We start from the raw sequence: 15,017 nt of genomic DNA on the forward strand, positions 1-15,017 counted from the left end.
ATAGCGCGATTAGTTCAGTATTTTATGCATTAATAATTTTTAGTTACTCTGTTGGAATATATGAGATTTGTTTTAACAGACATGGCCCCTTGATTGGTCATATGTTGTATATACTGAACCACAAGAAAATGGTCGCTATGCGGGTCGTATAAATAACCAACAAAATGGTCGCTATGTAAATATAGGGCGAACTACAAAAAAATGGCTGCTCTATCATTTTCGGTTTCACGTCATATAAATCAGGTCTATACAACCAATCCGGTTCCCCAGATGAAGACACCTGACGTGTCATAACGCGTAGGGAGTGGCCGGAATCAGACACACACCGGAAGTGACGTGAGAAGGCGCTGAGAACGCCGTTGTTATTGTTTTTTGCTGGCTTTTAAACTTTCTATTAAATATTACGTTAGTCTTTTAAACATACTACACCATTGGAGGCATTCTTTCTCTCTCTTCCCCCATCTTTGCTATGGTGCCACACCGAAATAAACTAGGACGGTCCAGTGGAGGAGTTATATAGTTGGAGAAGTATCCATGGTTCTATCAGCAGTGTATGTGAGCAAAATAAGGCCCCAATAGGATGCTGTGGAGAGTTCAACTTGCCTACTGATGCGATTTATTGCATTTTTATAAGGTGAGAGTTCTGTGAGACTAGTGTTTGAAGAGGGAACTCGTGGAGTCATTTATGGACAATTCAATACTATACATCTGTCCATTATATAATCCATATACTGTATACATCTTCTCCTAATTTGGAGTTTCCCCCAGCACTTTATACCTTCTGTAGGACGCTTTATAGTGTTTTTTTTTTTTTTTTTTGCTTTATTAATCCACGCATTTATCTATTTATTTTTTAAGGATTGTGAACATCATTTGGACATTCTTTACACATTTATTCATTTTCCTTTTTTTTATTGTGTGCACCTTTTTGTGGAGACATTATTACTTTGCACTTTAATATTTCTGCACTTTAATTATCCTTAAGTGGATCCTTCTCCATGTTTTAGAATGATTTTTATTACCGCGCGAGATCACTTTATATTTGCATATACACCGCACTACACTGTACTATATATACCACACTAACCTGTATTATACACACCGCACTACACTGTACTATATATACCACACTAACCTGTATTATACACACCGCACTACACTGTACTATATATACCACACTAACCTGTATTATACACACCACACTACACTGTACTATATATACCACACTAACCTGTATTATACACACCGCACTACACTGTACTTTATATATACCACACTAACCTGTATTATATACACCACCCTACACTGTATTATTCACACTAAACTGATTGACCACACAATACACAAACCTGCCTAATGTCCACAAATACACACTACATACAGCTGCTGTGTAAGCAGCCTTATATACTGTAGTGTGGGGCGTGGACTTAGCCCCTGAGTCATGATTGGCCAAAGGCACCCTGCCTTTGGCCAATCATGGCTCTCACAGTACATCGTGCTGTAATTGGCCAAACCATACAGGTCAGGTGTATGCTTTGGCCAATCAGCAGCAATCAATGCACTGCGGCGGGTGAACTTCCCGCAAGCGTCCCATTTGTTCAATGAACATCAATCCCATCTCTACTCCTCTGCTAGGAAGGTTAGATAGTGTGTGCATGTGTTGCATGTATATATCTGTAATACTTTGTATGGCTTGTATTGTCTTCCTACAGTTGTAAGTAATTTGTGCACAGCATTCTTGTTTAGTAAAAGCACATTAACGACTTGAGGACCAGCCGCCGCAGTTATACTGTGGTAGGTTGGCTCCCCTGGGCAAATCACTGTAGCTGTACGTCGGCCGCCTTAAGACCACTAGGGGGCATGCGCCTGCCCCCCTTGGCGTCACGGCAGAGCCAATGTCCGCCAGGCACACGCGATCGCTCCTGAGAGAGACAGAACGGAGATCTGTCAATGTAAACAGACAGATCTCTGTTCTGTCAAGATAGAGGAGACACATCTGCTGTTCATACTAAGTATTAACAGTGATCGGTCTCCTCCTCCAAGCAGTCCCACCCCCCCCCCCCCCCCCCCCGTTAGAATCACTCCCTAGGACACACATTTAACCCCTTGATCGTCCCCTAGTGTTAATCCATTCCCTGTCAATGACATAATCGGTGGCTATTTTTAGCTCTGATCGCTGTATAAATGTCAATGGTCCCAAAAAAAGTGTCCGATCTGTCCGCCACAATCCCGCTAAAAAGCAAAGATCACCGCCATTACTAGTTTAAAAAAAAATGAATAATAAAAATGCCATAAACGTATCGCTTATTTTGTAGACGCTATAACTTTTGCACAAACCAATCAATATACCCTGATTGCAATTTTTTTTTACCAAAAATATGTAGAAGAATACATATCGGCCTAAACTGAGGAAGAAATTTTTTTTTAATTTTTTGGGGGATAGTTCTATAGCAAAAAGTAAAAAATATTGCTTCTTTTTCAAAATTGTCGCTCTTTTTTTTTTTTTTTAATAGCACAGAAAATAAAAACCGCAGAAGTGATCAAATACCACTAAAAGAAAGCTCTGTTTGTAGAAAAAAAAGGATGTCAATTTTGTTTGGGTACAACGTCACACGACCACGTAATTGTCAGTTAAAGCGACGCAGTGCCGTATCACAACAAATGGCCTTGCCATTAAGGGGGCAAATCCTTCCGGGACTTGAGTGGTTAATAAACTACTGAGGTTTGTGTTCCTTGCTTTACTGCAAAGTGACCTAAAATATACAAAGCAAAACAAGTGTGTATCTCCATCTCCTTTTTATATACTCCCTGTCTGAAACCCCTTGTGCTGGCAGACGAGTCTTCTCTCCAGGGGTGGAAATGGTGGGTGGGGGCCAGGGGTATTGCCACATTCACCCCTCCTCTCACAGGTGACCACTGCACTATGGCTAATGCAGATGGTGAAGATGGGGAGACACCAAGGAGAAGAGATGCCAGCTGCCACCTCCAGCCATGAGGTAAGAGAAATATACAATGTGTACAAGGATTAAAGTGAACAGATGCATAATCCAAAAAATTAAATGAACCACTTATGCCAAAAAGTCTCTTATGTGTTCTGTGTCTCAAATATTTGATGTTCATACAACAGTTCACTGCGTGAAAGTATTTCACTTCCAGTTCCACATATATCTACCTTTGGTGAAGTGACTCCCTCAGAGGCGAAACTAGAATCTTCAGGGCCCCGCCGGTGCAAGAGACCATAAAGGGCCTCGACCAGGGGCGTTGCTGGGTCTACAAAAGATCTCGGGCTAGAGCCCATAGCAGCGAAGTAAAGAAAGTCATACACTTGGGCGGGCATACACATGTATATAATATACGTGTGTGTGTGTGTGTGTATATATATATATATATATATATATATATATAATTGTTACATATCTGTGTGTGAATCCCCCATTTACATCAGGGTCCCCAGAGAGCCCCTTCCTTACATCGGTGTCCCCAGAGAGCTTCCCCTTTACATCAGGGTCCCCAGAGAGCCCCTTCCTTACATCAGGGTCCCCAGACAGCTTCCCCTTTACATCAGGGTCCCCAGAGAGCTTCCCCTTTACATCAGGGTCCCCAGAGAGCCCCTTCCTTACATCAGAATACAGCAGGAAGTTTGGGACTTTAGATGAGGTCATAGACATTGTGGAGGTGGATTGAAAGGAAGTACATATTTATTAGTCATGAAAAATTGTATAAAACATATCAATAACAGAAACCACATAAAGAAAAAAACTGTAATAAATATAATTTCATATGTATTCATACACACATATGTATGTTTGCACGCAACATAGGCATCAAGGGTACATTCATGTATAGTAACCAGGTGCCACATAGTGGTCTGAATTGATGATAAAATACATTTCAGAAAGTTGATGTATGTACATGTATCATTGAACAGCACTAGCAAATATAATACAAACAGTAAGACCATGGGGTTGGTTGAAAAATATTATTCAAAATTGATGGTTTGGTAGGGGCATGAGTCTGTATCCCCAATGCCCAAAGTAGATGGTTTGGTAAGGGCATGTATCTGCATCCCATAGGTGTCCGACGCGTTTCATGTGTAAGCCACTCATCAGGGGCGGATGCTCAAAGATATCTAAATTTGCCATTCTTGATCGTATTGTTTACAAGTACTTAGGGTAGGCTTAGTTGTCCCTTCCTTTATGTGTCCAATTACAATCATACTAATTGACTATATTTCATCATCCCTTATAGATATCTTTGAGCATCAGCCCCTGATGAGTGTTTCATTAGTGTCCCCAGAGAGCCTCCCCTTTACACCAGGGTCCCCAGAGAGCCCCTTCCTTACATCAGGGTCCCCAGAGGGCCTCCCCCTTACATCAGTGTCCCCAGAGGGCCTCCCCTTACATCAGTGTCCCCAGAGGGCCTCCCCCTTACATCAGTGTCCCCAGAGGGCCCCCCTCTTACATCAGTGTCCCCAGAAAGCCCTCCCTTACATCAGGGTCCCCAGACAGCCGCACCCCCCCCTCCTGAGATTCCCCTGTAGCTGACTGGTCTCTGCTATCTGTGCACCTCCAACCCCCACCACATCTCTGTACCCCCCACCTGGGGGGAGGTGGAAGGTGGCGATTGGCAGCTCTATGCTGTCCACAGGCAGCAGGATCTCCCTGGGGCTAGTAGTTCTCCTCCCCAGTGTATACAGTGGAGAGAGGAGGGGCCTCTGACCCGGCATGTATCAGCAAAAGTGTACAAGCAGAGCGACACACTTGTACACTGAAGAGTGAAACTGATACATGCTCGGGTCAGAGGCTCCTCCCCTCTCCACTGTATACACTGGGGAGGAGAACTACTAGCCCCAGGGAGATCCTGCCGCTCACAGGCAACAGAGCTCCTGATCGTCGCCTCCTGCACTGCATTCTAGACAGCCAGAGGTGCAGGGGGAGATGTTGGGTCTTGGGGCCCCCCCACAGCAGAACGGCAGGGCCTAGTCGCAAGTGCGACTGTGAAAGTACCGCCACTGGACTCCCTCTACCTTTCATACCATGTGCTCAACTTTAGTCATGAACCTTAGACATGAACCACCAGGTCAATGTGCACTTTTCCCATTAAGGGATCACTCCTGGGTCTTCCAAATGATGGTGAGGTAAGTAGTGTCCACATAAATCCTCCAATGTAGAAGTATTGTGGCCCTTTAAATGAATGGATTTCCCCTTCCTAATCATGGGGTTGTAGATTTTAGAAACGTAAAAAACAAATTCAGAGACAGCGGGACCGCAGCTCCCACATCACTTCTGGATTTGGCACGCCTTCTTCACCCGACTCCGCACAATGTGTGTTATCACAATATCACATGTCCTCTGGGAACAAATGATGAGGCACCATTCCCCCTACTGATACAAATGATTGGGCAGAATTCCTTATATTGACAGAAAGAAGTGCAGCATTACTACTTCCAGTGGTCACAAATGATCCCAGAGAGCCATGGTAAGGCAATTCGGCCCCCCTCCCACTCTCCTGCCTCCTCCTGACCCCCATCCCAGGCTGAAGTTCAACTCCACGTACTCTCTGCTCACTGGATGGGTCAAGCTGACAGCACCTGCTGCATTGACTCTGAGTTCCCAAACTGGCTGGAAGGGGGTGACTTGGTCAGGGGCAGGAGAGCCTCTGGTGGGGCACGGAGCCAGCCTCTGCTTGTACATGGCGTACACATCCATGCTGGGGTCCTTCACTCTGTCCTCATATACTGTACTTGATAGGACACTGGCAGGGACTCTTTATTCCTCTTCAGGAAGACTTTAGGCATGTCTGCAGTGGAAGCGGTGAAACCTGGTTGCAGGGTGTCAGAGCGGCCTGGGGGGCTATTGCCCCCTTGGCCAGTCTGCCTCTGCTGATGGGGCATTTCTTTATCCCTACTGACCGCTGACACATGGGCATATTTTACTATTCCCAACATTTGGGGGGTCTTAACTCCAATTACAGAAATCAGGCCAAACCTTTTACTCCTGGAGGCACAGTTTAAAATTGGATCAAATTTGAACTGCCATTGTTAAAAGAAATAGAAATGCCCTCACAGCTACAGATACATTTTTACCAATATTTTAGTATATTTTTTCTTGCTAATGGTTTTAAAAGTAGCATTTTTCCATACATCTCTCCTTCTCATTATTGTAGATGCATACTTGCCAACTGTCCCGGATTTCCCGGGACATTCCCGGGACTTAGACGCCATTCCCGAATTTGTGGCGTCCCGGTAAATGTCCAGAGAAGTCCGGTTCTTCATGAATTCGCTGCCGCCGCTAGAGGTCCGCGGCCGGCGGAGACATTGTCTCCGCCGGCCACCATTTTTCTGTAGTTTAGGAAGAAGGCTGGGGGGAGACGGAGCTCCTGCGTCGCCGCCCACCCTCCGCCCCGCCTACCCCCCGCCTACTCCCGGGAACACCTGATGTAAGGGGGAGCTCCGCTGGGGACACCTGGTGTGAGGGGGGGCTCCGCCGGGGACACCTGGTGTGAGGGGGGGCTCCGCCGGGGACTCCTGGTGTGAGGGGGGGCTCCGCCGGGGACTCCTGGTGTGAGGGGGGGCTCCGCCGGGGACTCCTGGTGTGAGGGGGGGCTCCGCCGGGGACTCCTGGTGTGAGGGGGGGCTCCGCCGGGGACTCCTGGTGCGAGGGGGGGCTCCGCCGGGGACTCCTGGTGCGAGGGGGGGGGCTCCGCCGGGGACTCCTGGTGCGAGGGGGGGGGCTCCGCCGGGGACTCCTGGTGCGAGGGGGGGGGCTCCGCCGGGGACTCCTGGTGCGAGGGGGGGGGCTCCGCCGGGGACTCCTGGTGCGAGGGGGGGGGCTCCGCCGGGGACTCCTGGTGCGAGGGGGGGGGCTCCGCCGGGGACTCCTGGTGCGAGGGGGGGGCTCCGCCGGGGACTCCTGGTGCGAGGGGGGGGGCTCCGCCGGGGACTCCTGGTGCGAGGGGGGGGCTCCGCCGGGGACTCCTGGTGCGAGGGGGGGGCTCCGCCGGGGACTCCTGGTGCGAGGGGGGGGCTCCGCCGGGGACTCCTGGTGCGAGGGGGGGGCTCCGCCGGGGACTCCTGGTGCGAGGGGGGGGCTCCGCCGGGGACTCCTGGTGCGAGGGGGGGGCTCCGCCGGGGACTCCTGGTGCGAGGGGGGGGCTCCGCCGGGGACTCCTGGTGCGAGGGGGGGGCTCCGCCGGGGACTCCTGGTGCGAGGGGGGGGCTCCGCCGGGGACTCCTGGTGCGAGGGGGGGGCTCCGCCGGGGACTCCTGGTGCGAGGGGGGGGCTCCGCCGGGGACTCCTGGTGCGAGGGGGGGGCTCCGCCGGGGACTCCTGGTGCGAGGGGGGGGCTCCGCCGGGGACTCCTGGTGCGAGGGGGGGGCTCCGCCGGGGACTCCTGGTGCGAGGGGGGGGCTCCGCCGGGGACTCCTGGTGCGAGGGGGGGGCTCCGCCGGGGACTCCTGGTGCAAGGGGGGGGCTCCGCCGGGGACTCCTGGTGCAAGGGGGGGGCTCCGCCGGGGACTCCTGGTGCAAGGGGGGGGCTCCGCCGGGGACTCCTGGTGCAAGGGGGGGGCTCCGCCGGGGACTCCTGGTGCAAGGGGGGGGCTCCGCCGGGGACTCCTGGTGCAAGGGGGGGGCTCCGCCGGGGACTCCTGGTGCAAGGGGGGGGCTCCGCCGGGGACTCCTGGTGCAAGGGGGGGGCTCCGCCGGGGACTCCTGGTGCAAGGGGGGGGCTCCGCCGGGGACTCCTGGTGCAAGGGGGGGGCTCCGCCGGGGACTCCTGGTGCAAGGGGGGGGCTCCGCCGGGGACTCCTGGTGTGAGGGGGGCTCCGCCGGGGACTCCTGGTGTGAGGGGGGCTCCGCCGGGGACTCCTGGTGTGAGGGGGGGCTCCGCTCTCCATCCCTCATTCATCTCAGACTCTAACCACACCCTCTTGAGCCACGCCCATTTAAGCCACGCCCACTATGTCGCATAAACCACGCCCATTTTTTCGGCGCATTTGTATGTTTTCCGTAAGCCACGCCTGCAAACAAATGCCCCACCCCCTAATTATTGTACAACTCCGCCTACAGCCACAAAAGTGTCCCACATTTTTTTTTTTACAATGTTGGCAACTATGTAGATGGCTCTTGATGTCGCTTCAGATTTCCTTCACATATCCAATTTTATGATGATTTCAGAGACTCGTTATATATTTTCCCTTATACTGAACACCAAAAAGCTGTTGCAACTACATACCACAAGGTGGCAGTGCTCTCCATTCCGTCATCACCTTGTGCTGCACAAAGCTGTTCTCCGACTTACCACAAGGTGGCAGGACTCTCCTTTGTTCTATATCCTTGCGTCGCACACAAAAGAGCTGTTGCCACTACATACCACAAGGTGGCAGTGCTGTCCATTCCGCTATCACCTTTTGCCGCATAAACAAGAATTGTTCCCTGATTTACCACAAGGTGGCAGTGCTGTTCCTCTCAATCACAAGAAGAGACAGAGCTGCTGTTTCGTCAGATTAGGCGGCCCGTCAGAATTTGTAATGAAGGTGACGTTCATCGGCCATCTTGGTACACCCCGCGCTGGAAAATCTGACGGGTCGCCAAATCGAAACACCGCCCTGGCTGGATTCCTAGTGGCTGAGATGTGTATCGCCCCTCCTCCCTTCTACTTCCAGTTCTTGGCCGTATACAATAATGCTGAATGACGAGTTGTAGTCTCCAATCATCAGCCTATGGCTGTCACCACAAACACTCCGCCGTACGAGAGCAGAGCCGTCATTACCAATCATCCACGTGTAATACTGGATACTAGCCAGCAGGTGGCAGCACAACCCCCTCTAGTAGACCCCGGAATGTTGTGCCCTGCTGCCTCTCACTGTCACCGGCCGATGCCCCAACGGAGCCAATAATTCTCTCCCCTATGAGGAATAACGGGACCCGTACTGAGACCGATACTAGAGGACAGCATAGAATTCCCAGCGATGTCTCTGCATTAGATGAGCGGATATCTAATCCCTAAGGTGGGCGATTCTAACAAGCGCAACGTATCCAGCCCTTTGTATGAGAAGGTAGGTGGCCCTGAGAAGGACCTTTGTGTAGATGAAGTGGGTAGTAGGGGTCTATGAGGATTTATCCTCCGAATCCGTAGAGAGTGCGCCCCTGGCGTTTGAGAGCATAGACGACATCCATGGCGGTGACGGTCTTCCTCTTGGCGTGCTCGGTGTAGGTGACGGCATCGCGGATGACATTCTCCAGGAAAACCTTCAGCACTCCGCGGGTCTCCTCATAGATGAGTCCGGAGATGCGCTTGACACCCCCTCTGCGGGCCAAACGTCGGATGGCGGGTTTGGTGATGCCCTGGATGTTGTCCCGGAGCACCTTCCTGTGCCGCTTGGCGCCTCCTTTCCCCAGACCCTTCCCTCCTTTACCGCGACCAGACATCTCCGAGATCCTTGTTATCCAGACAAACAGTAAAGAATCCGCACACAGCCGCCTCCTTATATACAGCCTGAGCGGACCTGATGGGGGATAGGTGGGAGGAGTTAGAGGAGGCGTGTCCTGACATCACGCTAAGTCCGCTTTCCAGAGTCTAAATGATCCAATCCTCAGCCGTTTCTCGATTTGAATTTCCCGCTCGATGATGTTCTTTTTTCTCTAATTAGGGAAAGGCCACAGATTGAACAAAGTCCCTGTGTGTAGGGAACGTTCTAGAAACCTATCCCTTAGGAATAGAAGTTCTGATTTCTAATTCATCCTCTGTATTTGTTGGCGGAGGAGACAGATCGTATTCACAAAACAATGATAGAAGAGAGATGTGCAGTGATCGTGACTTCCATCTGATCGTCTCTTATACAGAGAGACATCATTACTGATCACTGCCGGCTATAGAAAGGTGAGCGGATGGAACGTATTAGAGGAGACTTTTCTACTCCCTATGATGACCATTGGATGTCACCTGATGATCATTACTGGGGAGATCGGTGGTGAGGTCATGTCTCTGACGTCATACAAACAAATGTCTTCACTGCATACTCAGACATCAGAACATTCACATTTGAGGAAGAAAATATATTATCATAATATAAGAAATGACAAAATAGTATAAAGTAAAATACAAAACCGACAAAGGGACCTTTAAATGCAGCATTTGTCACTCCTCCTCACCCCTCCAATAACGGGATATTTTACCTCCCAGTTCTTATAGATAAATGACCCCAACCGAAAAGAGAAAGAATTTCAGGGATATGAGCGCACTCACATGACCAATCACTATGGACATATCAGGTCCTCTTCATCCGTTGCCTTCCCTCCCATCCCATAATATATTGTAAATAGACAATTGTCTTAGGGAGATTTATCAGTTCTCTAATCAGACCTAGGAAGCCATTTATTTCCCAATCATTTAGCCGACCTTTTAGTAAATCTGACCAGAGAAGTCTTCTTAGATCATTAACACTTATATCCCTGGATATAGAGTTCTCCTTCTAATCGATCCTCCTCTTTATAAATGGAGTGCCGCTCCCGCACCTTTCACTGCTGACCTTCCTATCCAGATTTCTATAGAAAGTCCCCACAATGAACGCTCGGCTCTGGGCTCCTTCAGCTCATACATTGCACGGATGGATTGGGACATGTAGGATCCTTTGCTGATCTCTCACAAGTCATGTATCCCCAGAGTCCTGGAACAGATGGGATCTCATACATTGTATTATGTCTCCAGAATCCCGGATCTCTGATCATCTTCTATTAGAATGGGATAGGATCCGGCAGGGCTGCTGCACATAATCAGAGGAGTGCAAACCAATCCAATCCCTCAGTGTTCATACATTGTATTATTTCTCCAGGATCTCAGATCATCTTCTATTAGTTATACACTGAGAATGAGACAGGAGCCGGCACAGCTGCTACACATTACCAGATCTGCACATCAGCCGATCTTACACTCTTCTGCTCTATTTCTACTCTTCTCATTCATTATCCACAGAAGACAATTATTGGCACCCCGGAGAGAGTTGTACATTTCTCATTCCAAGCATCGAAAGAATTGATAAAGATTTGTATATCATCATACAGTGAGCCTACTAAAAGTGGAGCCGAGAGATGCGATTTCAATCTGAATGTGACATCGGGGCTGCCTTATCAAAAAACTGGCTGAATACGTTTAATTTATGATGACAGTGAAGAGCCCATTCTGCTCATAACACAATGTTCTTGTTGCTGATCATTCTAACATGTCCGATCAGTACAATGATTTGGGAATTGTCGGGGATTTTCAGTCTCCGATCCGCAGAGGACAGCAGGGAGAGGTCTCTGAAGAGATCCTTTGTATCAGGAGGGATATCTGATCTTTTTAATTAGACGAATCAGCAATTCTCTGTTTGATTTATTATATACAAATTTACAATCAGAGATTACCTGTAAAAGATACATGTACAATCTGTGATGTGGATCTCACATAATTGCATTTTACAGAAAATTACAGCGCAGCACATCGAAAAGGGAAAGGTACATAATGATTTGTGTGGCGATTGTAAGCTCTATTTATTTTTATTTGCTAATGTTTTTCAATGGAAAGGGGAGTTACCCTTTAAGATTCCTCCAAGATGTGAGTCTTTTTATCTAGTTCTCAGTTGTGGTGAGGTGCAGTTGGAATGTATTGTCACCTATTGTCAGATCTGCTCAGGACAGAAGTCAGGGTGGGCTTAGAGGTCAGACTAAGCTAAGGTTAGAGTAAAACACGAACGAGGTGATTGTCAAATCATTTAGGTTCCTTTCTATAGACTATGATCTTATCTAGACTAATATCTTCCAATGTAATCGTCAGTGATAAACAGCTTTGGGTGTAAAAAATAAATAAATACATAAAGCAGCTATTATAGCAGAATAAGTGACTTATGCTGTGACACTGCTATGTGCAGTGTCAATAAACTTACATAGCATGATACATTGACAATATATTTGTCATAATGACAAATAGTACATGAAATATGACATGTCCTCATCAGATGACACCTTTGTATCTCTAACAATCTCCCCCATCACATCACACAAGGATCTCAGGTCTCCGGCTGATGCTTTTGTTCCAGGCTCCTTCTACTCAGCTATAGATGAGCAGAGTTCTGTATTAGAGGGAAATGTTTCCTGATCTTCACTCTTCACTCATCTAATGTGAAGATGATTGTAGTGGGATATGTGAGAAGATTGTTTTCTGATGAGAATGTGTGTAGAAAAGCAGGTAGAAGGAAGAATGGGAATATCATCAATGCTTTATGTGCATTAATTAGTCCGGAATGAATAGAAACGGAATCGGAAGATTATTGAATAATGTAAAACATTTCCATATGTTCTCTTTTATTCCAAGTCCTCAGAATGCAGAATCCCCCCCACTGCTATATACAGAACATGATAGTGAGTAGGGATGAGCCGAACACCATCCGGTTCGGTTCGCACCAGAACCTGCGAACGGACCGAAAATTCGCACGAACGTTAGAACCCCATTGACGTCTATGGGACTCGAACGTTCGAAATCAAAAGTGCTCATTTTAAAGGCTAATTTGCATGGTATTGTCCTAAAAAGGGTTTGGGGACCTGGGTCCTACCCCAGGGGACTTGTATCGATGCAAAAAAAACTTTTAAAAGCGGCCGTTTTTTCGGGAGCAGTGATTTTAATGATGCTTAAAGTAAAAAAAGTGAAATATTCCTTTAAATATCGTACCTGGGGGGTGTCTATAGTATGCCTGTAAAGTGGCGCGTGTTTCCCGTGTTTAGAACAGTCCCTGCACAAAATGTCATTTTTAAAGGAAAAAATCTCATTTAAAGTGGAGTTCCACCCAAAAGTGGAACTTCCACTCATCAGATTCCTCCACCCCTCCGGTGACACAGTTGGCACCTTTCAGGCGGGAGGGGGGTAGAGATACCTGTATATTACAGGTATCTGTACCCACTTCCGGCATAGATAGCCGCAGAATCTGCGGTTATTTACGCCACTTCCTGCTCCCTCCCCGCTGCCTGCTGGGAAACACACGGGTCCCAGAGGCAGCAGGGACCATCCGTATTGCGCTGCGCGACTCGCGCATGCGCAGTAGGGAACCGGGAAGTGAAGCCGCACGGCTTCACTTCCTGATTCCCTTACCGTAGATGGAGGCGGCAGCACCCGAGGATGGAGAGACAGTTCGGCCTTGGGTGCCGACATCGCGGGCGCCCTGGACAGGTAAGTGTCCATGTTTTAAAAGTCAGCAGCTGCAGTATTTATAGCTGCTGACTTTTAAAAAAAAAAATTTCGGCGGCGCTCCGCTTTAAAACTGCTTGCAGGTTTAATGTAATGTCGGGTCCTGGCAATATGGATGAAAATCAGTGAGACAAACGGCATGGGTACCCCCCAATCCATTAGCAGGCCCTTTGGGTCTTGTATGGATATTAAGGGGAACCCCGCACCCAAATTAAAATAAGGAAAGGTGTGGGGCCACCAGGCCCTATATACTCTGAACAGCAGTATACAGGCGGTGCAAACAAGACAGGGACTGTAGGTTTGTTGTTAAGTAGAATCTGTTTGTCATTTTTAACGGGGACATTTTTAACGTGTTTAGCTCCAGCCAAAAAATCTTTTTTAAGCTTTTTGGAAAACATAGGGAAGGGTTATCACCCCTGTGACATTTGTTTTGCTGTCTTTCCTCCTCTTCAGAAGATTTCACCTCACTTTTTGTCCCAATGACAAATGTTTTTTGAAAATTTGGGTTTTTTTGTGGAACAAGGATTGGAAAGCATCAGTGGAAAGGAAAAATGTTTTTCCCATATTAACTCTTACAGGAGAGAATTTCCCTTCCTAGGGGTAGATTTCATCTCACTTCCTGTTGTCTCCTTCCGTAGGAGTCGTTTGTAAGTTAGATGTTTGAAAGTAGGGTCCTGCCCTATATACTCAGCAGAAATTTGGGCCTTAGGTGTTGTGGCCACAACACTGTAAGCCCTCACAGGGCCCTGCTGTGAAATATTAGATCAAGAATTGTAATTACATGCCCCTGTTGAACAAGGACAGAAAAATTGGGCCTTTGGTGGTGGTGGTGCCACAACACTGTCCTCACTCGCTCTTGGTGGGTGCAGAAATGGGCCCTGCTGTGAAATATTAGATCAAGAATTGTAATTACATGCCCCTGTTAAACAGGGGCTGAAAAATTGGGCCTTAGGCACTGGTGCTGGTGCCACAACACTGCAACCTCTCACAGATACTCTAGTTGGAACGCAGAAATGAGCCCTGCTGCAAAGTATTGCATCAAAAATTGTAATTACACGCCCCTGTTAAACAGGGGCTGAAAAATTGGGCCTTAGGCACTGGTGCTGGTGCCACAACACTGCAACCTCTCACAGATACTCTAGTTGGAACGCAGAAATGAGCCCTGCTGCAAAGTATTGCATCAAAAATTGTATCTACATGCCCCTGTTAAACAGGGGCTGACAAATTGGGCCTTAGGCACTGGTGCTGGTGCCACAACACTGCAACCCCTCACAGATACTCTAGTTGTAATGCAGAAACGAGCCCTGCTGCAAAGTATTGCATCAAAAATTATAATTACACGCCCCTGTTATACAGGGGCTGAAAAATTGTGCCTTAGGCACTGGTGGTGGCGCCCAGAACCAAACATTTTCTTACAAGCTATCAGCGTGATGATTGAGGAGGAAGAGGATAATTACTCAGGGATAGTCACTCAGCATCAGCATAGGCAGTCTTTGAAGGGATCTGAGATTTCAAAAAAAATTATTCGGTTACATCAGCATCAGGTGCTTGGTAGCTGGTGGTGATCCAAGACTGATTCATTTTTATGAAGGTCAGTCGATCGACCGAGTCGGTGGACAGACGCACCCTGTGATCGGTTACAAAGCCTCCAGCAGCACTGAATGTGCGTTCCGAAAGAATGCTGGATGCAGGACAGGCCAGCAGCTCAATTGCATACTGTGCAAGCTCTGGCCAGTGATCCATCCTCAAGACCCAGTAACCCAGAGGATTTTCGGTGGGAAAGGTGTCCAAGTGAGATC

This window comes from Aquarana catesbeiana, linkage group LG08 (genome assembly GCF_042186555.1).
Source record: "Aquarana catesbeiana isolate 2022-GZ linkage group LG08, ASM4218655v1, whole genome shotgun sequence".
Lineage (NCBI taxonomy): Eukaryota > Metazoa > Chordata > Amphibia > Anura > Ranidae > Aquarana > Aquarana catesbeiana.